A 24,834-nucleotide genomic window follows, 5' to 3' on the forward strand; every position below is an offset into this window, starting at 1 on the left:
GCCCTGCCCTTGTGCAAGATGAGAAAGGGGGAAGGGAAACACGTGCTCACCCCACCTCCTTGCAGCGTTCACAACCTGTGGCCTCTCAGAATGCTGGTGCCCCCACTGCAGTGGAGTGGCTGCCGAGAGAGGCTTTACTCAAGGCACCACTTCAGTGAGGTAATCTAAGACAACAGGATTAAACTGAAAGAGACAATTTATGTTGTGCAACAGGAAATATTTCCAGACAGCGAAGTCTGTTGGGCTGCAGAGCACTTTCCCAAGGTAAGCAGCAGAACTGGAATGGCCATCCCTTGGCTCATCTGTCAAGGCTACAGGAGCACTGTGTGGTGTGGAGAACACGCTCCACAAGGAGAAAGACAGGACAGAGACCCCAGGCTTGCTGCTGTTACAGCAGTTCTGTGTAAAAACAGTAACCCAGAATTTGCTTATACACAGAACAAATTTCTATTGACAGAAGAAAAAGCTGAGATATAGGGCAAGTAAGAAAGAATAAAAAGAAAAAAAAGAAAAAAAAAAAGAAAAAAAAAAAGAAAAAAAAAAGCCAGAAAGGTCTTGGTGGTACTTTAGACCCTGAGTGAGTTTCTCTTGTTTTGCTTTCTCCTTTGCAAGTGTCAGTAAAAAGCAGATATTAAGGGACTGTTTCTTACCTGCCTTCCACTGCTGTAAATCAAGAATAACATCACTGATATTAGCAGGGTGATCTCAGCTTAAAATGAAGTAGGTTCACATTTAAATCCAAAAAAACTAAGGATAAAATTATGTTCACCTCCCAGCTAGCACACAAGTTTTGAGATAGTTTAGAAACCGACTCCCAAAAACGTGCAGTTGAGATAGATGTTCATCTCTCAATATCTGTATATATGACTGGATTTCCAAAGGACTGGAGGTCCTATCCCCCCTTCAAGCACCCAAAGCAGCCCCTGAAGCTCAGTTAGCCCCCCAGTCACTTTGCACAGGCAGTAATTCCATTCACCTCCGAGCTGCCTTGCCTGCTGAACCCCTGTGAAAGTGCCAGTCTGTCACCCCATTCCCTTTCACATCGAGCATACAGAGCACAGCTCCAGGTAAATGCTGTTTCTTAGGCTCCAAGGAGGTGCTGGGAGTAACTTCTGCTACAATTTCTCTCCTCCCTCTGTTACATGAGCTCCTTACTCTCTTGGCTGTGTCTCTGCTAGTAAACTAAGCCCCGCCAGAGCCCATTCTTTAGCCCTGAAGCCAATTGGCACAGCCTGACGCCTACATATTACTAAACTCTGTTACACTCTGAAACAAGGTGACTACATCCAAACTGCCTTTGGAGTGTCCTGGCCCTTCCTGAACTCCAGCAACACCCAGAAGTTGTCTCAGATCAGGCAGTGTGTGGTAGCACAGAGGTTGAAACCAGCTCACTTGTAGTGTGTAAGCAAGCTGTGAGAATACTGAAAGTGAATACTTTTTGATAAATCCTTCAGTAGCACAACACTCAGAAAGAGGTTGGGAGACCGTAAGACCCGAAAAAGTATTTCCCACTGAACTTGATTTAAAAAAAATGCGCTTTTCATAGAGGAGCTGTGAAACAAACTTTGAGCTTTTACCTAGAAACTGGCTCCAGGCAAAGCTGTCAGGAAATGTCTCCTGGGTCCCCTATTGCTTATGGCAGCAAGACAAGGGGTGCCAAGGCTGGACAGGGAGCTTGAACTTTCCCCAGCCATGGGAGGAGATGTACCTTGGCTGGAGGCGGGGGAGAGGGACTGAAGTGCTCAGGGTGAGCCCAAAGCCCCTTTCCTACATACCCATCTTCTACCTTTTCCCACCACTTTCTCGTTAGGGAAGGGGGGACAGAGAGAACTCTACTGCCAAACCAGCATAAAACGAGAGGGAGTTGAAGAAGCAACATGAATCAAGCAGTGACTAGGAGGTAAACATACAGTACACAATGCCTTGGGATCATTTTTACTGGGGCCAACTCCAAGACTTTTATTGCCCCACTTATAATTATCTGGTAAATATTGTACATATAGTTGACCTTTCTAAATGCTGCTGGGTAGCTGGAGGTGTTGGGAGCTAATCCTGCCTGTGAAGACCCAGAGTTGTACAGCACCGACTTTATCTGCCGGCGTGTAATGCTCTGCAAGCGCTTTTTTCCCTCACTTATTGACACATTGAGATTTACTGCCCTGTGTCAGTGAGTTCAAGAAAGCCTTTTAACTCTGGAAGCTCCGGGAACCGGCTCCAGCACATGCTTCAGGATTTATCCGTCAGTTTGTTACGCCTTGTTTGTCCAAGAAACAGTCAAGACTGAACGAGTCAGGAATGACAGAAATAGTACATGAAGTCACAGTTGCTCCACTTTAAAGCACAAGCATTTGTGTCGTTTTCCTACCAAATATATGTGCATTCGGCGAGCAAATAAGGCAATGGCAGAGGAAAGGCAACACGGGCAGGATTTTACAGATGCCAGCTGAGTTGTGCCCGCTGCTCCAAGCGAGGGTAGCAGAAGATTTCCACATGTACCAGCTCTTTCTGCCCAGGAAAGCAATCCCCGGGACTGGACACACTCACAAACCCCCTGAACGCTGCTGCAAGCCAGCCCTGAGAAAAACCTGTGAACACTAAACCGAAGCTGAAAGACAAACGCGTAAGAGAAAACCGAGCAGCCCCTGCTCTTTGCCTCACCTCCGCTCACTGCCTGCCCGGTTCCGAACATCCCCGCGCTGCTGTCCGCTCTGTTAACCAGCCCTTTTTTCCGTCACTCACATCCAGCCCCCGGCTCCCACGCCAGCCCTCGCAGCTGAGCTGTCCCACGGAGCGAGGGGCACACCTGGCTCCCGTCCCCTCCCGGTGCCCGCAGCCCCCCGCCCGCCCCGCAGCGGCATCCCCCGCTCCCGACCACCTGCACGGCCAGCAGCACCACGGCGGCCGAGGCTGCGACAGAGGGATGGCTTTGCTCTCACCGCCTCAGGTTCCAGCAGCCTGGGACGTTCGGAGAGCCGAGCGGAGAGAAGAAAGTTGTTGTAGCGTTCGGCTTCCTGGCGCTCCTGGCAGCGGGCTGTGAGCCGAGCCCGTGGGGACAGCAGGACAGGAATGCGGAGTGGCAGGAGGCAGAGCGAGGTGCACCCAGCGCTGTCACCGCTGCCGAAAGCCGCGGCCGGGAGGGCGCACGCCCCGCGCGGCTGCGGGAGGGCTGGAGCGAGAGCCGGGGAGGGCAGCAACAGGAAATGACACAGAAACTTCACCAGGCTCCAATCCAAACTTGGCCCCTGACATGAAAGAGAGGGGAGGCAATTGGGGGCGGCTGGGGGGGAAGAGAAATTTTTCCTCCTCATTAACCAGAGTAAAAATCTGCTGACTGAAAAAAAAAAAAAAACCCGAAAACATCACTGTGACAAGTTTTATTAAAGCAAGGAACGAAGGGGGGTAGGGGCGGGATTCCCATCAGAGTTTATTTGTTTGAGCAGGAGCGGGCGATGATGTTAGACACTAAGAGCAAAATGGCATTTTCAGCAGTTTCCTGGCTTTTCTAAGCTCTCGAATGCTCCAGTGTGTGCCTGAGGGCAGCGGGCAGGGGCGAGGTCCCTCCTGCATCCTGAGCGGCAGCTGCTCCCAGGAGCACAGGCAGCTCTGCCGGGGCAGGCGCTCCCAAATGCTCCCGGAGCAGAGGGGATGGCCGGGGCTCCTGGGTGCTGTGGCCAGCCTGGAGAGGGGCACACAGTCCCTGGGTGCTGTGGCCAGCCTGGAGAGGAGCACACAGTCCCTGGGTGCTGTGGCCAGCCTGGAGAGGAGAACACGGCCCCTGGGTGCTGTGGCCAGCCTGGAGAGGAGCACACAGTCCCTGGGTGCTGTGGCCAGCCTGGAGAGGAGCACACAGTCCCTGGGTGCTGTGGCCAGCCTGGAGAGGGGCACACAGTCCTTGGGTGCTGTGGCCAGCCTGGAGAGGAGCACACAGTCCCTGGGTGCTGTGGCCAGCCTGGAGAGGGGCACACAGTCCCTGGGTGCTGTGGCCAGCCTGGAGAGGAGAACACGGCCCCTGGGTGCTGTGGCCAGCCTGGAGAGGAGAACACGGCCCCTGGGTGCTGTGGCCAGCACGGAGAGGAGCACACAGTCCCTGGGTGCTGTGGCCAGCACGGAGAGGAGCACACAGTCCCTGGGTGCTGTGGCCAGCCTGGAGAGGGGCACACAGTCCCTGGGTGCTGTGGCCAGCCTGGAAGGGAGCACACAGTCCCTGGGTGCTGTGGCCAGCACGGAGAGGAGCACACAGTCCCTGGGTGCTGTGGCCAGCCTGGACCGGAGCACACAGTCCCTGGGTGCTGTGGCCAGCCTGGAGAGGAGCACACAGTCCCTGGGTGCTGTGGCCAGCCTGGAGAGGAGCACACAGTCCCTGGGTGCTGTGGCCAGCCTGGAGAGGAGCACACGGCCCCTGGGTGCTGTGGCCAGCCTGGAGAGGAGCACACAGTCCCTGGGTGCTGTGGCCAGCACGGAGAGGAGCACACGGCCCCGCACACCTCGGGGACAGGGCAGGTGGCAGCCCAGGCACCCGCAGGACGTGACAATGGCACCACTCACAGAAGCAGAAAATCACACTTGAGTGTGTAGTCAAACCTTTGCTTGGACGGATGCAAGAAACTGCCTTTATCGAATAAAGTTGGATGGATAGTTCAGAATCATATAGTCATAAAATCATTAAAGTTGTAAAATACTTCAAACGTCACTTAGCCCAACTAACAACAACATGCTCACCACTAAACCATATCCCCGACTATCACACCTACACATTTTTGGAACACTTCCAAGGATAGTGACTCCACCGTGTCCCTGAGCAACCTGCTCCAGTGCCTGACCAGTCTCCAGTGAAGAAATATTTCCTGATATCCAATCTGATGGATTTTCTAATAGCATTATTCATAATCTATTTGGATTATTTTCCTAATATTCACTCTAACCTTCCAGCAAGGCAAACCCTCTGAACACCTCTCTAATGCTGGGTGCAAGGGCACAACAGCTGCCCAGCTTGGTGGCAGTTTTTAAAGCATCCTTTAGACCTAACACTTAAAATGTGTCCTTCACAGGCAGCCCAGACCTAGCCTGACTTTAGGCTCTCTGCAAATCCCACCTGTGCTTGCAGAAGGCAGTGCCATATACTCTTCTGACAGGAGTCCATAGGACTTTCTATGGTGTCCTCTCATTCTCCTGATTTGGTTCCAACACCACAGCTGAAAGGTGGATGAGATGACCACACAATAAAGTCACTGTAGATTGAACAGAAGGTCAAATGTTGTTTGGAAGAAGCTGTATGACTCCTCATACTACTGAAAGATGTCCTATCAGATACAGTAAACTGTAGGGACAGTCAGAATCCAGGTCTAAGCTCAGATTTTCCTGGAAAGAAAATATAAACTTACCCATGCTGTCCACAAATATGAAAGTGGTCATTTTTTTCCTGAAAACTGACCTTTCTTAGGCTAAAGATGGCTTCACTGAGACCTTTCCATTTACCAATCAGTTTTATAGGTATATCATATTTCCACTAAAACAAGAATTTTAAAATATTCCTATCTAATAGGAATGTTTTAAGGCCAGGTGAGATCACTCATTTGATAATTTCCATCACCTGGCCTGATCACTTGCACAGATGAAGCTACAGAATGCTGTCCCAAAACAACACCTGAATCATTACAAATTACAGTACATCATGCAAGGACACATCCCCCCCCTGAATCAGAGGCTTTGAGGGAAGGACAATCCACCCCAGATAAGTGATTTCAGTGGCTATCACCCCATCAAGAAGAAGGACTGCCTTTCTGATCTGCATTTGTCTGGCCTCATTCTCCACCCTCAACCCTGGCCATCACTCATCAGTCTCTCCAGGAAGCTGCAGATCAGGCATGGGCAGAGAAGGCTGCAGCCCACCAAGGTACAGCCCCTCCTCAGTTTACCCCCAGAATAGCAGGAATATTTCAAGCCCAGGCATAGCTGGGGACACTCCAATATTTTGGTTGAAAGCAGAGAGGCCATGCAGTTCTGAGTGGAAACTGGAGCCTGCTGCTGCCTCGCCATGCAAGCTCAACTTTACAAAACCACAGACAAGTCATCTTGTAACCTTGTCCTGAATAAATAAAAATAGCTGAGCTTTTTTAGTCTCTCACGGTAAGGCAGATTTATGGACAAACCACAAACCGTGCTTGTCACTCTTTCAAGATCCATTTCCATTGCATTAAAGTTCTTTTTCAAATGTGCCTACCAGAACTGGATGTGGTATTACCTCAGCTATACTGTAAATTTTTAACAGACTTGGACTCCTATCCAGCTGCTCCATCAGATGCATCCCTCTCTTTGCTGTGCCTTTGTGAATGCAGTAGCGACCTAACAAGCTGAATTAGGGATTTATTGTTATAGTATCATTTTACTCCAAACTTCAACCTTAAACACAAAACACTTTCAGATTTGGCATTTATACAGTGTTCAACATATGCTTTGATCCAAACAAGGGTTTTGACCTGCCTAACCTTTGGTGTATTTTTTTTGCTCCTGTGAATGACTTGAGCACAATCGTATGGTATCGGTTGTCACTTCCTTAATGAGAGGTTATTTTCAATTAATCAAAGAAATATAAACAGAGCCTTGTATCAAGTTTAAATAAGCTCAGAATAGTTCTGTCCTTAAAACAGATGTCTAAAGCTGTGTCTCCTTTCAGATCAGAGCTAGTGCACTGTCAAGAAGAGATCTTGCAGATCTGTTTGCTCACCCAGCTCAAAAAAACCAAGTATCAGCTCCAAATCCTGACACAGTCGAGTGTGGCCCATTGAAGTCAGTGAATTGGGCAGCCCATGATGCAGATTAGGGTAACCAGGCCAAAATCAGATTTGTGAGGTCTTTACAGATTAGAGAGAACAGCAGAAGGGAATTAGATAGCACCATATTATTTCAAAGTAAGGCTAGCCCTGTATCAAGCCCAGCACACCATAGCTGCTTCCCCATGGCTCTGATCGTGAAGAGGTCAAATAATAAAATGAGAAGAGAAAGAGATTAACTAAACATGGCCAGGGCCAGCAGGCACAGCCCCATGCACAGTGGGGGCTAAATGTCCTTAACCCCTAAAAGAGAATGACCCCTTGCAGACCATTTATCAGGAGCAATCTCTGGTCATGCTACTGGTCAAGCCATGCCAGAGACTTGGCACCCCACCCTGGAATAAGCAGGGACCATGATAACATTGAACACCATAAAAGTTTTCCAGTGGCAGGGTCCCAGTGCTGTTTAATTAATTTAACCAATAAAGTAAATATAGTTAATTTCAGAATGATAAGTTACCCAAAACACCCACAAGACTTTTCCTTCATCCTGAAGCCTTGGGTAGATACAGGCTTGTCCTGTGAGTCTTAAGCTTTTCCACACAGCTTTTATTTCTTTTTTTTTTCTATTTCCTTATTTCTTGCACTTCAGACACTGTTTTTTATCTGTAAACTCTCTAAGGTGAGGGGCACATATATTCCTAGATCTTAGCCCTCGCTTGTCACTCAAAAAACAAGTGTTTTAATCCCTGGGGTGGGATGTATCTACACTCTGCTTAGCCACCTCAGGGGTAGATCTGAATTAAATATCTGCACTGTCCCTCTCTAGTTAATAGAGACTGGACCTTGTGGAGGATAATTTGTTTTATCCAAACACAGTTTAACACAGGTGAGATGAATCCCCTCTTGAGTTGAGTCTCCTGCTCCAGGGATTATAAACCTTGCTAATTTCAATCTCTGCACCTAATTTTCCATGTCTAACAAGGGGACAAAAATAAGGTATGTGTTTACCTCTCAGAGCTAAACACAGATTATTTCATATCTATAAAATATATATTATAATAATGTTTTCATGACTTTTGATGTCAGGAACAAGTCATCTTGTGTAGCCTCTAAATGAGATAAACTCTGATTAGGCCATTAAGTTTTCATGCAGTTACCACTGGAGCCCAAGATGCTGGGTGGCTACTAAAGTACATCTTCCTAGCAGGGATTAACTCTGGATGTGTCAAGGGTCTCAAGGGAGGGGGAAAGCCACCATATCTTTTATTAACTGACAATCCTGAGAGTGATAAATGTCTTTTCAAAGGCAATTAATCTGAAAGAGCTTCCTGAACTTGTTTTTGTTGTACATACATATATATATAATTTAATATCTCTGCACTGTGTGCCATTTTCTCTTGCTAAAAATACTCACTATAATCAGTCAGCTTTTCTAAAGTGTGTTCTGATAATCTGAGCTCATTCACAAACAGCACCCGCAGCAACACCCAGTAGAGGTAGGGGAACACATTTGAAAGTATTCACTTGGCAGCTTCCTGCCTAGAAAATGAACATCACATTCCCATTCCTACCTAGAAATTAGAGTATAAGAAGGGAAATGGCTTTTTGCAAATGGACAGATTTTGCCTTTTTATTTGTGAGGATGTGCAACATGCAACTATTGAGATTCTAGGGTGACATAACACACATGCATTTGGCTGCTATAGAAAGGGAATTTATGAGAGTTTTCTTTTACTTGTTTGTCTTTCTTTAACTTTTTTTTTTTTATTATTTTACAGTCCAAATGGCATCCTGGTCTCTGGTGGAAACCAGAGGGACCTGTGGCTGAGAGACCTGCAGAACCCTGGTTAAGGATAGAGGAGGGGAACCAATCTTTTTTTTTATCCTTTTGGCAGATCTATAACTAAAACCACAGCATGAAGCATGTGCCAAAATACTGGGTTTATTAACTATACTCTCACCTGGATAAACCATTTCTGTTTGAAAGAGTAGCTTAAACTGCTTACAGCAGCAGGATTAAGGTGTGGTGAATTCAAACAGAAGGAATAGTCTTGCTTTTATTTTTTCCTTCAGTACCTTCCATTTCATTCTGAAATTTCATTCATAGGTTGTCTGAATCCCACAAGAAAAACTGTAATGCCTCAGAGATGTATTATTTTCTGGTTTTCACAGTTTTCATACGCTAACATTGGATTATCTGCTATTTTACAAAAAAATTTTGTATACCTGTCCATACATGTCTGCTCCTCCCCATTCTATTTTTGATATTTATGAAGGCAGCTGCAGAAATTTCAGGGGCAAATGACCTTTAAAAATTAACAAAGATCTGTAATATTTACATCCTATGTATTTTACAGAAGGAGAAAAGCTAGTTTCTTCTCCCCTATCCCTGCTCCCCCCTGCCCCCAAATAGATAGGAATTGTCTCTCAAGTCTCTCTCTCTCTCCAGAAAAATCTGACCTACAAATGGCTTTCTCATAACTCAGCAGACTAGTTTAGTCCTCATATGGATTTATCATTAACCACATAAGCACATGTTGTTCATTTTGCCCAACCTAATGAATATGCTATAAATAAAATAACTCTAAAAGCAGGTTTCACCATTCTTATCCAAGCTGTTGCTGCAAGTCCTCGTAATTCCCAAACCCACTTACATTAGAAACATTAATCACTTGATTATAATTCAAAGCATCAGCTCTCTACAGCTGAAACTCCCTAGCACTTGACTTTGGCTAGACCTCTAACCTCAACTTATCACTTGCAGGCGTACTCCAGGTTTTCTTCTCTAATCTGTCACTAATGTAGGAAAGACGTGGGAAGTTGCTTTCAGGAGGTATTTTTAACCTAGGAGTGTCTCATTAAAAAGAGAGCTTAGTATAGAAACTCTAAAACAAAACCTTTTCACCTTCACTTAGCACAGCAACCTGAAAATACCAGAGAGGTGTTTCACCACCACTCGTTTAATTTTAAACCAAAACAATGTAAAGAAAAAGGAAGCTCTTTTGGAAGAGGCACTGTTGAGTGGAATTCCTATCTACCCCACAAATATTTTATATGATCATAGGATTATTTGTAGAGCTTTTTAGTTTCTATCTTGAATGAAGGAGGATGAATCAAGCCATCTATTATTCTGACTTACCTGCTCATTCATTAAGAGTGCATTTGTACCTTTTGGGTTGTTTCTCCTTATTTCAGCTGACAACATGGAGATCATATTCCATCTTGACCAAAGGTTTTAAAAGCTGAGAGAAACAAAAGATTATTCATAGGATATTATTTTTAAGCCCCATGTGCTTTAGTCTGGAAATAGAAAGACAAAGATAAAACTCCCAGAAGGACAGCCACAGCTAATGAGAGCCTGAGAGGAAATGATCACACATTCTTAGTTCTTCTGATGGATGTCCTTCTAGCCTTATTAATCGGAACTTTGTAATGCCGATAAATCATCGAAGTATGATAACAGATGAAGGTGAGTTTGGATGTAAAATGATCCATAGTGAAGGATTACAATAAAGGAGGAAAAGGAGGGGGAGCCAAATACAGTTTTATAAACTGCATCCTCAGCTTGTGAGGACTTGTAGATAATAAATGTCATTCCTTTTCCACATTATCTAGGAGATTAAGAATGTTTCTTGATGTATAACTGCTGGGAAGCCTCTGTAGCACCTTCTCCAGTTACCAGGAGGTTTATATTACATCAATTGCTTTAATTTTCCATCAATTATGATTTCATTTACAAAGAGGAACTTTAAAGTACCTTTCTTCCTTTAACCTCTCTTTGAGGAAGTAGGCTCCAGAGGCTGGAAAGGAGAATATATGCAGAACACTGATGGTTTTGATCTTGCAAGGTTTGTCAGATCCTGCTTGAGATTCCAGCAAGTTTTCTGGTATGACCTTATCCTGCTTAAATGATCCTATGTCACAGAGGTGTCAGCAAGGTCTCCATGCCTCCAATCACTCTAGATAGAGAGTTGTTGGTTTCTATATTCAGCAAAAACCACCCATTCATCAATCCACAGGTGTCACAATTTGTGGTTTTCAAGGAAAGCATTTCTCAGAACACTTAGGAAATAAATAAATGCATTTGAGATGCTATTACTGACAAATCAGTTCCATTCCCTGCTTTCTACCAGTGGTTTTTATGCTGCAGAATACAGACCTGGCCATCTGAAGCAAACCAAAGCCATGCTTATGTACTGTAAATTCAAAATAAAAGGTTATTAAAATGAGGTAACTTGCTGATAAGGCAAAATTTGCCTTAAGCCTTGAGAGCCAGAGGTATAAGAGACACCTAGGAAAGAAAGGACAGAAGTACACTGGATGCCTTTGAGGATGCTCCCAAATTAAAAACAAATTTGGATGCTGTGCTGTAGCTTTTTTTTTGTTTGTGCCACAACACGGAGAGATCTCCAAGCTGATGCCCAACCAAGCTTTGCTAAGTCATGCTGCAGGACAGCACTTGGCAGGGAGATGCTGGTCCAGCTTGGTCCAGTGAAATTATGCCAGGGACATTGTTGAACTGAGGGGCCCCATCCAGAGGCATTTCAGCTTGGAGGTTCCATGGGTGTGAGTCTTACTCTGTGTGGAGCCAGACCAAACATGTCCATACCATACTGTATTCTGCATTCTCTAGGAATATAAAATAGGGATATAGTTGAGTTTCATGGCACTTCTCAGAGCTTCCCTGACTGGGATGACAGCTGAGGTGTCTCTGGCACCATCTGCCCAAACACTCCCAATTCCAAGTTGCAGCAGCTCACAGGGAGACAGAAAACTGGGCAGTCAAGGGGACAGCCTTTGAAGTGATTGGATATCCCTGAAAAAAATAAGGCAAACTTATCCCTGTAATGCCTGCTTTGTACTCCATGGAATAGTGAGGACAGCAATTCTGTTATCTCTGCTCTTGCCAACATTTCTGTATGTTGCTGTTTAATGGGAAGTACTGAAAACACACATGAATGGACACCAAATTACAGAATATCCCTCCAGGCTTTCTAAGCCGTCATGAGCATGAACCCGAGACAAGTACACGTGAACACAAATTCTAAGCTGAGATGTGTCATTTTACCGAAATAGAAAGTGGAGTGGAGAAGAGAGAAAATTAAGAACAAAAGACAATGAGGAAAGAGAGAGGGGTGGAAAGACCTATAAATAAGCTTTAGCATCTGAGAATAACCAAGCAGAATACCTGGTGCTGCAGTCTGAGGTCTGCTGTGAATGGATGCTTAAGCCTGTGGCATGGAAATGAGTCAGAATTGCTGTCCCAGGGAACACACTCCACTGGAGCAGTTTAGCTCCTCTCAGGGGGGTATGCTGGACTTACAGATCTGATTCTTGCCACATGATTCTTGCCAGATGTCTGGTCATAGACTGCTGATCACCAGCAAATTATTTAAAAATAGACTTCAGCTGAGACACATCACTTCCACCCTGAGAACACTTAATTCTTAAAATTCAAAGAACTGAGTGCTTGAGATCAGCAAAGGAATATCCTTAAATTACAGTTTCATACTGCAAAGCCTCTGCTCTTGAAATATGGAGGCAGCTCAAAGAAATAAAGTGATATTCAGTCCCTCCTTCTGTTGTTCTTGAATGAAGCATGCTATGGATTTCTAGACCTGGATTTAGGCCTGAAAGCACATCTGGAGGGTGTCTACTCCTTGTACTTGTTAGATTTGTGCACCATGGAAGAAATCATGACTTCCACAAACATCATAAATGATGAAGAAAATTCCTGGCCTGAAACTAAATATTGTTGTTTATTTTGTCACACTGAGACTGACTCCTGCAGAGATGATGTCACCAAAGCCATGAAACATCAGCTGCAGAGCCTTGCACTGCTGTAGCAATGTTCCTGTGAAGGCAACTGATTGAAACTCCACCATCCTGAGCTAAGGCATCACATCTTCTCAATCCACATGGTGACACCTATCAAACAGGAGTCACTGCAATATTATCACCCTTATCTGCTAGAGAGGAGAAACTGAAACACAAGAAAATGAGGAGTCTTTGGCAACTGAGAACAAGATGAACAAACACAGCCCTTCTCAGCAAGCTCACCTGTCACAGGAGTTGGAGATAAAACATTTCTGGCTTCCAGAGCCAGTGATATGACCAGGGAGAAACCTTCTCCTTCCCGGCATGGCATTTGTTAAATTGAATAGCTCAGAAAACCTTTAAAACCGGGTATGGAGCTACCTCTGCTCACAGGAACAGCCCTGTCTCCAGCAGCAGCACTGCTGCTAGGGAGCATTACATAAACAAGTTCATGTCAGGTCACAATCAGAAGACAGGCAGAGGCAGAAACACTCCAGCAGGCATTATTTTTCCACAGCACAGCCAAAAGCAGGCAAATTTTTAATAACAGTAAAATGCCAGTGTTTGCAGACACCATTTATTAATAGCAGGATGGATTTTCAATCAGTTTGTACAGCATATACCAACATCATCTTTGCTGCACTAAGTTGATGAAAGTGACATAAATTTTCAATGAACAATTATTTAAATCAAGGTGCAAAACTCACTGGGGAACCTGAAAAATTCTCCATTTTCTTGATTCCAAAGATCTGTTCCCAAATCCAAATCCATCCAGTAAATACTTAGCCATGAGTGTGTCACATGTGCTACAGAAGAAAACAGGAGATCAAGGATCCTGTCCTTGAAAACTGAAAAGGTAGGAATAGACAGAGGAGTGATTAAATCCTTCCTCTCTCTTGCATTGCACTGCTGATGCTTTCTCATTTTTAATAGAGGTTATAGAGCACAGAGAAACGGAGAATCCCATGAAATTGCAGACTGTGACCCAAGGGGCTCAGCAAGAACAGTGTTTATTCCCCACAGGACAGGAACGGGGGTTCCTAAACCAAGATGTATCCCAAGTCCTGAGCTGGAAATAATCTTAGACCTGGATGTGCAAAGGAAAACTGTACTGTGGTCTCAAAAATGGTTTAAAAAATAGGAAACTTTGGGAATTGCTGATCTTATGGAGTTTAGTTAGATGCCTATAATCACGTCATGTTTACTTTTAATTGGTTTCCATATCTCAGAGTTGCATTTTTACCATCAGGAAGGTGATGAATTTGAGCAAGGGGCTTACGATGTAAGCAAGCTGTCAGAAATGAAAAAGAAAAAAAAAGAAAAAAAACACACCAGGACAAATAAAATAAAACCTGTCTGACCCACCTGAAGCCTATAAATTTTGCCCCAGCTTGTTACAAGATGGCAAACCCTCCTTAGTAACTCCAGTGAGTATCAAAACTGGCCATTGCAAAGAAGCACAGTCATATTCTGTGATAAATAACACAAATCTCTCTATTTATAATGCAGCTCTTCTTGGGTTTTTGCCATTAATCTTTGGCCCATCTGCATACCCAGAACTCAGCTTTTCCAGCATGTTCCAGACTCTGAGCTAAGAATCCTGAATCAAATATTCCCCATTCCTGCTTTATGCCACTGTAACATTTCAACCTGAAATCCCCAGTGCTTCAGAGAAGGAAGGTTTCCTTCCAACAGGCAGCAGCAGAGCTGACAGGGAATGCTGATGCTAAGCTCCCACTCTCTGCTACTTTTGAGTAATGTCTGTCATGTCAGGCTGGAGAGGTGGATATAACTATGGGACAGGTATGGGTACAGAGATATTTAATACAAGAAACTCATCTGAGAACATCCCGTCACAGCAAATTTCCTCCACTGTCTATTTCAGCTTCCTGAAGAACTCAGGAATTCTGTGCCCGTATCTTTGCTGTCTGCTCTTAGAACATCTCCAAGCATAGTCAAGGGCCAGAAGAAGACAATGGTTAGCCACTATGATCCTCTGGATCAATGGGAAAAGAAAAAATGGTCTCATCAAAATGGTGGAACACATTCCTTTAGGAACTGCAGACTTCAAATCCCATTCCCTTTCACTAAAGGTGCATGGCTCAATTCTCTTTCATCTGTTATGTGAAATAAAAGCATTGTAAAGAATGATAAAAAATGTTTCTATAAATATATTACAAACCAAAGAAGGATGGAGAATCTCCATCCTGTACTGGAAGCACAGGAGAACATAATGACAAAGAGTGAGGAAAAGGCAGAGGTTCTTGCAAGGAGGTTGTTGCAGGCTGGGGATAAGTCTCTTCTCCCAGGTAATAAGTGATAGAACAGGAGGAAATGGGTTCAAGATGCACCAGTGGAGGTTTAGACTGACTATAAGGAAAAATGTCTTCACTGACAGGGTTGTCAAGCACTGGAATTGTCTGCCCAGGGCAGCGGTGGAGTCTCCATCCCTGGAGATATTTAGAGGATGTGTAGATGTGGCTTTGAGGGACATGGTTTTGTGGTGGGCTTGGCAGTGCTGGGTTAATGGCTGGACTTAATGATCTGAAAGGTCTTTTCCAAACTTAATGATGCTGTGATTCTAAAATATGTAAGAGGATACACATTTCACAAAAGTCAAATTGGTGTAAGAAAATAATATGCTGCACTTCAAACACTTCCCCAGAGGAGAAGTTATAAAAACAATAGTTGAAAGATGCATGATTATTTTGCCTAATGCACTACCAGAAGATGTTCCCATGCTCATTTGATGGGTGCAGGAAAAGAATGGAAAATAACATAGTTGAGTTCAGACCAGGTGAGGTGATCTTCCCAAAGATTGCTCCTGTCTCTTTTCTCAAGAAGCACATACCCAAGAGATTGTGTATGCAAACAGCTACTCAGAGGGGAGCATGATACAATAATAAAAACCAACAGACACATTTAGAATAGTATTAAAAATTAAATCCAGTAGCTGCTTGTTACGCATGTGTCCAACTCACTGCAATGCAATGCTTTCCTGAAACTCGAGGAAGATTTTAGGAGGAGGTAAGTAAGTGGATGCTCTCCTTTCACCACACACATTAAAAAGGGGTAATTAGGCCTGGCATCATGGGCTTGTCTGCAGCACATCAATCACGGGCAAAGTCACAGAACGTCTGTGACAGGGCTCAACAAATAAATAATTAATATACATTAACAATGTGTAATGGAAAGGGAGTCTTATTAATTAATCCAGTCTTGCATTTTGATGAGTCTACAAATGAGGTTGATAATAGTGTTGAGGTAATGGGCTTTTGAAAAGCACCAAATTTGAACTATTGAGTAATATACTTGGCTGGTTTAAAATAAACACAGTACAGTGTAGATTAATTGGAGACCAGCTGATAGCTTTCCAAATTAAATAGTAAATGGCAAATGTTCACTCAGCAAGGGAAGTTTCAACCCCCTATAGATGTTGGTTTACCAGTTGCTATTTAATGTTTTTATTGCTGATACAGAAGAAAAGGTTAAACTATTGTTTAGTAAGTTCATGGAATTTTGGGAAGCAGCATGGAATAGAGAGGACAATGAAGCAAAACAATCCCAAGAGGAATTCAGTAAACTGCACACAAGCCAACAGTATGAATTTCAGTAAAGTCCTGAATGTAAGATTTAACAGTGGAGAACTTGCTTCTCAGGCATGAGAAAGGAGGCCAGAGAAAACTGGGAAAAGCCTAGAAAGTGATGGAATCTAAGTGGTGTAACACAGACATCTTCAGCAGCATAATGCATACTAGAGATTAATACCAAGTAGAAGAAGCAAAGAAATTTTATAACAACCCAGCCTGGCATTGGTGCAACTGCTGCTGGTATTCAGAGCCTCTTCTAGAGACTGCAGATACTGAAGAACTAAAAATAATTGAGGGAAAGGACACAAGAATGAATAAAGAATTGGGAAACCTCGTTCTGAAGAAAGACATGAGAAGATTTACCTCTTTAATTTTACAAAGAAAAGGATGAGAGGTTTCTTAATCACATATTATAAGTGTTCAAGTTCAGTGAGAGAGAACTGGAATTACCTAACAAAGTTTCTTCAATCTTAAAAGATCTGACAGTGGCCAGTAGGTAGAAGTTAAATCTAGACATTCAGAGCAGATATAAATCTGATTTCTCTGGCAATTTTGCAAGGGTTTTGGGATACTTATAGTCACTGGGAATCTTCAAACCAACTTTTTTTAAGTTCCATTCCAGTTCAAACAGCAATTAATTTAGGGAGGTCTTATGACCTCTTGGCCTCAGTAATTTATCTGTTAAGTGACAGGGCTTCAAATGCTTCTGTGGGAGGTTATTTTACAACCTAATAAACGTCATCTTTGGGAAAAATTCCATAGGATTCTGCATTTGCCTTTAATGCACTCACTACTAATGGATCACACTGAGTAACTGATTCCCTTGTTTTCACTTCTCATCAAAGCACAATTAAAATAATGATCTTTCAGCAGATAATAACACCTTTCTAATACCTGTATAGAATAATCAGAGAATGAATCAAGCAATTAATTCTTAGTTCTTAGTCATCCCTCCCACTCAAGACCCAAACCAGTGTTCACTTAAGCACAGGAATATGTGAGGAATGTTTCCTTCAGCCAAGCACTGGAGCAAAAGAGAGAAGTTTGGCATTTGTGACCCTAAGATTGCCACAGTTTGTGGTATCTGTACCCAAACCAGAAGACTATGCAGAGAAAATGGAGATTGTTGCAGGGGCTGAAATAAATGTACTCCTATGGTTAACACTCACTCCTTCTCTCCATCTTCACTTGTTTTTTGGCTGTGACTTGTCACTTTGGTTGCTCATGTTTTAATTTCCTTCATAATCTGAATCCTGCTACTCAGTGTCTAAGCACTGTGTATGTTTCCTTAGAACCCCAAAAATCATAGAATTGTCTGGGTTGGAAAAGACCCTAAAGATCCTCTCATTCCAACCCCCTGCCATGGGCAGGGACACCTTCCACTATCCCAGGCTGCTTCCAGTCCCATCCAGCTTGGCCTTGAACACTTCCAGAGATGGGGCAGCCACAGCTGCTCTGGAGAACCTGTTCCAGTTCCTCACCACCCTCACAATAAAGAATTGTTTTTCTAATATCTGACCAAAAAAAAGCAGCACCTGAGGGGGCACCTGGAGTTGAACCAGGGACCTCTTGATCTGCAGTCAAATGCTCTGCCACTGAGCTATACCCCCTGCCTGAGCAGCCCTTCTCTGTAAATGAAACCCATTATGACTTCTCCTGCCCCAGGGAGTTCAAAGCATGGAACTGGAATATAAACCAGCCCTGCAGAACTGGTCCAGCAAGACAACCTCACCACATTTCTTCCTGAGCCTTGCAGAAGACACAAACAGGGGTGTAGGACTTCTGGGGCAGCACAGATAGTGTCTTATGAATGAATAAAAACTGAACCTTACAGCTAGTGCTGGACAGTGCCAGCCAATGAATTGCAAAATGAAGGAAAATTTGCTCTGCACTCCCTCCCTGCACTTCTTTCCAGATATGGAACAGGGTTAGCTGTCCAGTTCCTTTGTCCAGATGTGCACATCAAGGCCAGCTGCATTGCCCATCTCTTTTCTCAGCCAGCACCATGTCCTCCTCCCCTCAGCTCAACAATCAACCCACAATCAGGGGTAACAGTGACCTGGTGACTCCAGGGACTGAATCTCCATCTCAAAGCACTGGTGATATTCCCCAAAGGACAGTCCTGAAGTTCAGCCTTCACTGAGCAATTCCAGGCCTCTGGAATCAGGCTGGAGAACAGTAAATTTAGTAAGGAAACAGAGATCCTAGATGTCCCTATTGCTTCACCAGCCCTCTGGCTGAAATATTTAGTAGTATCAAAATTCTTGCTAGAATCACAATATGTGTTCAAATACCAGGACAGCAAAACAGCATGTCCATGGGGTCAGCCAGGAGGCTCTGGTATGAAGAATCCAATGCAGGCAAAGTCAGACAAACATTAGATAAATCAGTGTGAGAGGCTGAACCCCAATGGAAACTAAGAGAATTTGTTTGCTCTAAATGATGAACCACATGGACTGAGATTTCTGTAGAAAGCATCTACAGACAGGTACATTCACAGGGACTCTGGGTAAGGTGCCCAGACTGAAATGTTTTTGGTACCATTTGCTGTGATTTTGATTAATTCAAAGTTTTCCAGATCAAAAGCTATTAGTACTAGTGCTTCAGAAAGCGTGATCCCTCCCAAGATGAGCACCATCTCACAATGACCTACCATAGACAACCCTCCTTCCAAACCATTAATAAAGATCTTAAACAAAAACAGTCTAACATTGTTCCCTTCTGTTCCCCTGAGGTATCTTCCACCAAGTCTTGGCATTTATTCATCACTATGTGTTTCTGGTGCCTCCAGCCTGTTTTCAGTCTGCTTTATAATCCTCATCTCTAGTCAATTTAAATTAAATTTTCAGCTCAGTCTTCATGAAACAATATAATAATTGCCTCAGTACATGAATAAACATCTTATTTACACAGATTAAATGACCATATTTTTTTCATCTACTTGGCCTGCAGTTGGATCAAACTAAGTGATTAAGTTTTGTCTGGATTTCCTTCCTACAAATCTATGTGTGTGTCATCCATGTTCCTTTTCAAAGGTGAAGTCAGCATGTGTAGAGGGGCTGCATACTTCCTACATGCCACTAAAGGAATCAAACTAATAACTAAAGTGTGCTCTGAGTCACACAGAAAATTCAATAAACTCTTCTTCACCGGGGATGAGGTTTGTTTTAACTGCTTACAGATTTACTTTGTTTAGTCTTTTCTCCAGTATTCCATGACAACAAAATTCACCCCTTCCTTTTTCCATCATTTACATTCCATTTTGGCAACTCTCCTGAGGGTAAGCTAATATACATATGGCTCCATGTGAATGCATGGCACAGCAAATTCTTCTTCCTCCCTTATTTATACTCCTTCACTAGACACGGAAGCCAAATTTATTAGATAGTTACTAACTCTTAATGACTCCTGCTCATTTGTAAAGATCAATACAACATATTTTCCTCTGTCCTCTGTTTCTCATTTAATTCTTCTGGTTTTCAGAGACAACTATGTGAGGCAGCTCCTTAACTAGTTGCATGATAAACATAGCAGGCAGATTTGGTTTCCCAAGTTTCCTTTCTAAGATTTTCCTGTTTCCCATATCCCTAAAAATTCACCCCATTCCTGATGTATTCAGTTAATGTCATTGTCAAGAGATAGCACAGAAATTCAGTAAATCCAGCAGTACTGACTTCAAGTTCTCATCCTGTGGGGCCTCCTAATGCTGTTAGACAGTTTGAGGTCTAAAATGGGATGAAAGGAGACAAGGCGAGGTAAATATGTCACTTCCACTCACGGCGCTCTATGGATGCTTCCCAACTTGGTGAAAGTCAGCTAACCCACAGGAAGTGCACTAAGGTATATTGCCATGTGAAAAAGTTTCTGTCTCTAGTGCCTACAGACACCCTTTGCACAGATCAGAACTCTTTTTCCACCATGGATATGGGGTCATCCTGGTACAAGAACAGGATTCTGGATCAGTTTCATTCTGAATCATCAACTTTTTCTGATTTAAAGGGGGGAGGTGGGGGGAAACATGGTCATGAAGAAAGAACTCTTTATTTCTTTGTGTCATTCCACTACACATAAACACAAATTTCCATCACCAGTCATGAATAGCTGTTTCAACAGAGTTCTGGAAGTTTGGAGACATACACACCCCAAGAAACAACCAAACATCTGAGCAGCAAAATTATGTAAATTGGAGAAAATTAAGTGTCCTCTGCATGGGCCCTACCCTTTCAAAGCACAAACATTTCCAAAAACTAAAGCAGAGAGAAGCTTGTTCCAGCTGTTGTGTGACTCAGACTGGCATAAGTTACTGGCCAGGACAGTTCTGGGACAGCAAAGTGGGGAGAAAATAAAGACCAAATACTGCCATGGTTCAGAAGTGTCACGCTGTATTGGGAACACTGAGGTAGTAACAACACGGACTCTCTAGTGAGTTGAGCAGGAGAGCAAGATTTATTACCCCAGATCTTCTTTTATAGACAAGTACATGAAAGTCCAGAAAGGTAAAACCCTTATTGGTCAGTGAACTAACACATTGCTATCATTGGTCAGTGGGGTACACCACCCCTCGACCTTCTCTTGCAAGAAAACAAGAAATTGACAAAAAACACCTGCAAGGCTGTCTTCTATTTCTGAGGATTATTTTGATTCCTCCTTATGATTTCCCAGGCTAGTCTGAGACTTGCTTTTCCACAGATACTGTGCTCCCTGCCTGCTGCTTGCATTTAGCATCCACACAGAAGATGTGAAACTTTCAAGTAACTGAACACCAGACTATTGAACTTTCCTGGCTCCCTACTGTGTACCACCAGCTCCACGTGTCTGCTGCACACACAGGCCAGTGAAGCACAAGCAGCAGCCTACCTCAAATACAACAGTCACAACTGTGTCTGTCATACTGCTATCTGAAAACCTCATCACTTACTCAGGTTCTGAAAAGACATGTGAACAAAGCTGAAGACACAGTGAAGATCTTCAAAATGGGCAGCCCTTTGAGAAGCTTCAAGCTTGGGCTGTGGATCCTAAGGAAGGATCTCAGAGAGAGTCCAGCAACGCTTGCTTGATGAGATGAGAAAAGCAGGACAAAAAATATCAAAATGGACTAAATAAGTCTCTTGATATCAGCATCTGTGACTCGCTTGCTATCAGCATTGTGACACTGCATTACTTTCTTCTGTTGTCTTGCCTAAGACCTACTGAAATGAGAAGCAGCACATCTCACACAATTTATTGAAATCACTTCAAGTCTCTGTGTGAAGATAACAGCAGATAACAGCATCCACCTTCACGGAGAACTTTCATCTGAGCACTTCCATGGATTCTCAATACACCTCATCACATCCTAGTCTTTACCTTACTTACTTTCATCACTCTTCTGCAAAGTATCTTCATATTTCATTTTTTAAATGCAGAGGTGAAAAATAGAGGGAATAATTGACCTGTCTAAGGTCACACAGGTCTGCCCAGGCTTCCAGGACTGGGTCAGACAGAAACTTTACTTGCAGTTTTGGAACTGCAGACAAATCTTATGTGTGACTGGTCCTTAAAGCTGTGCTTGGAGCTCTGCTGCTCCTTCCCCTCATGACACCAGACACTGCAAAACCTGTCATGAGCTGGCAGAACAGTTAAGGGCATAAGTACCAGTGTCAGACCTTGTGAAGGTGCTTCAGGTTTGGTGCATGTGCTCTAGGAGCTGCCAAATTTAAAGAAACTCAAGAAGATTTTTGCAGAAGTATTCACAGAGACAGCCTGTCTCCACATGTCTATCAATAATGCTCAAGTGTCAACACTTCCAGGGCTGGATCTGAAGATGCCCTCACCTGCTATAGGTTTGCTAATGGCCATTATCTGGTTCATAAATGGGGAAAGTCAGGCACAAAACAATAAAACAATTCTTCTGCAGTAACTCAGATCAGAACTGGAATATAAAAAGAAACCAAAAAATTGAAATCCTGGCTCAAGTATCCTGTATTATCTACAAAGTGTTTGAACTGCTCCTCTCAGAGTTTTCTCTTTCATTCCTTTTCCATCACTCACACTTCTCTCCCATTGCAAACCACATCTCTCATTGCCATTTTCCTTCCTGTACTCTTTTCCACCATTCTTATCCCAGCAATTATGCCTTCTTCCCAGTTCTGCTGCTTTGCTGCAGGTCTTTCCAAATGCCATTGTATTGGGCCATCTTCCTGGGATCAGGGTCATTTCTCTGGAGACGAACATGCAGCTGTTGGTGGCTGGAAAATAGCCAGAGGGCCCCCCACTCCCCCCAGCTATGCTGCAGGAGGATGCTGAGTGATGGTGTCAGCAAAGAGCAGTAAGAGGTCTTGGCTGCCTGTTCAATACCTGAAAGCAGCCCCTACTAGCTGGAAAACAGATCTGAAAGAGGAAGGTTGCTCCCCCTGGCCTCAACCAAATGATATTTCATCCAGCATGAAGGAGATGTTGACAAAAGAGTTTGTGTCATCACAGATAAGAGACTTTTGGATGGTAGAGATGTGCCTCCACCTGTCACCTCCACTCCAGCAAGAGATAGGACACTATCAGAGGCTCCTACTTGCCCACAGCCAGAGGTGAATGCACTGTGCTCCAGTCTGCTCATAAAAAGGGCTGTCAGGGTGGGCAGAGGGAGGGCACAGGCAGGACAGCCAGCTCTCCTGTGCTGTGCGTAAAGAATCAGGGTTAGAAGTGGCTTTAATTAGGGCATTGCTGCTTTGATTTGAGAACACAGGGATTTGAAAGTGTACTGGTTTCATGTTAAGTCATTTTTGAACTCAGGAGGAAGGCCTGGACTTGCTATTTGTGAGCATCTCGCTGATCTCTCCTTGGGTCTATTAATCCATGGTGTCCTCCCTCCTCCAGCGCATCTCTTCCAGGATATACTTCATTAGTTCAACCCAACTACACACAATTTGCTCTCAGAACATACAATGGCCAAATAAAGGGACTAGTGTGGCATGCAGCCACGGGAAAGGGGATTGAGCACAGCACAGGTACTCTCCAGGCCTGCCTTCCCAAGCAGCATGTCTCCAAGTGATGAAATGCAATGTTATCAAATATCATGACAGAAAGCACAAATATATAAAACATGAGGGTGCCTCTTAAAAAATAAATGTTGCTCCATGATCTTTTTCCCAGGAGAAGGAAGTTTCCAGAGTGCTGGCTCTCTGCGTGTGGTATCACATATTGCATGGTCTGTTCCCTATAAGCTCTCGACATATGCTACGAATCTGCCTCTGCACTACAAGTATTCTAAATCAGATGCTTATGCCTTCTTCTGATCTTTTGCAGTCACACGTACATACATTGGATTTTGCCACAGGCTATCCATCATTCCTCCCTTTCCAGCATCTGAAACACATGACTTGCAATTTGGTTTTATGTGTGTTTTACTGCAGTTTCCATATAATCACACAGGAAACTTAAATTCTCATCTTATGAGCCCAAGTCTGCAGATCTAATCCTTGTCTCTCAGAAGTGTCATGACTGAATGTCTGATTACTGACAGTCTGTATTTCCCACAAATGAAGGAAAAATCAAATTCAATTGCAATAAAAGCCTTACCTCTCACAATCAGCTGTTTACCTGCATAATTTTTTACCTTCTACCCTAAAGTAACATTTAAAGCCCTTAGGTTTTAATTTAATTGCCACCCTCTGCCTCTGAGTCTGCTCATTTCAGCTGTGGACTAAGCACAGTGGTGCTGCATGAGGTGGACAGTTTCCATCACCACAGGCCAGACAGCTCTGCTAAGGCATCCATCACCCTCTAATGACCCAGATTTCCTGCAGGCATCAAGGGGAAGCTGCCTCATCCACTGCAGACCTGTCATGTCTCAAGACTGTGACTTGCCCCTCTCATTCCTCCCTCTTCTTCCTTTCTACTCATTCACCAGGAATTCACCATGCCCATCCCCTTCCCCAAGCCAGACTGGAAGTGGCAGGCACAGCTGGTTGGCATCACCCACCTTCCAACTGCCTCTTTTAAAGGCCATAAAAAGGACAAGGGGCCGTGGGTCATCCCAGCCCCCAGCTTACCCCAACCCTTTACCAGCTGTACAAACCCTCCTGTCCCAAGGACTGACATAATTTGGCACTGCTCTCACAAGAACAGGGCTGTCTGTACACATGCATGTACAATACCTCACCAAGGGATCCTGATCCCAGAAGGGCTCAGCCACCACCCTCTGACATCATGTTGTATGTGTCTCATCCCCTGAAATGACACATTTCTGTTTACTGTCAAGGAATGTCACTATTCCAGGAGGGCACATCCCAGGCAGAGGGAGATTTCCAGCACAAATATGTCCTTGTCAGTTGGGTGGAAGAAGACAGAGGATTTTTTAGCCCTCTGGAAAGGGTCTAACTGGGAAGGGCTGACAGAGAAGTGGTCTGGTGAGATACCTGCCCTGCACACGAAGCAGATGGCACAGACGCATCAGACAAGCCCTATAAACAACTGGTTAAGCTTTAGTCACAAGCCTTTCATCTGCTTCAAATATGGGCTCTACCACCTTCCAGCTGGGGCTGGAAAACATCAGGTCTGCTCTGCCTGCAGGGCTTTGTGAGTTTGTATGTTCTGAACTCCTGCCAGGAGTAACTTTGGTGCTGGAGGGATCAATGTTGGGCCCTGTGCAACACATCCGTAATGCAGTGACTTATGCA

At 44.0% G+C, this 24,834-nt stretch overlaps 1 protein-coding gene, 1 long non-coding RNA gene and 1 other non-coding gene across 7 annotated transcripts in view; all 3 read right to left on the reverse strand.

Moving 5' to 3' along the window:
* EVA1A (eva-1 homolog A, regulator of programmed cell death) overlaps positions 1-24,834 on the reverse strand; it is a 212,224-nt gene that overhangs the window by 62,138 nt on the left and 125,252 nt on the right. Inside the window, exon 1 of one of the 5 annotated variants that reach the window (XM_086875654.1) lies at positions 2,937-3,207. The exons of 3 other annotated variants lie outside the window; for them this stretch is intronic. The gene's annotated coding sequence lies outside the window, so the exon portion shown is untranslated. Of the gene's footprint in view, positions 1-2,875; positions 3,208-24,834 lie in introns of those variants that run through there. One more of the 5 variants, XM_086875655.1, reaches the window with a different exon arrangement.
* LOC111927434 (uncharacterized) lies at positions 3,294-17,785 on the reverse strand. Its single transcript, XR_002863581.2, has 5 exons — positions 17,716-17,785; positions 9,913-10,015; positions 6,242-6,350; positions 5,093-5,228; positions 3,294-3,676 (listed from the first exon to the last, which is right to left on the reverse strand). It is a non-coding gene; the product is annotated as an uncharacterized LOC111927434 (long non-coding RNA).
* On the reverse strand, positions 17,719-17,790 carry TRNAC-GCA (transfer RNA cysteine (anticodon GCA)). Its single transcript has one exon. It is a non-coding gene; the product is annotated as a tRNA-Cys (tRNA).

This window comes from Cyanistes caeruleus, chromosome 2 (assembly GCF_971803275.1).
Source record: "Cyanistes caeruleus chromosome 2, bCyaCae1.hap1.1, whole genome shotgun sequence".
In the NCBI taxonomy this organism is placed as follows: Eukaryota; Metazoa; Chordata; class Aves; order Passeriformes; family Paridae; genus Cyanistes; species Cyanistes caeruleus.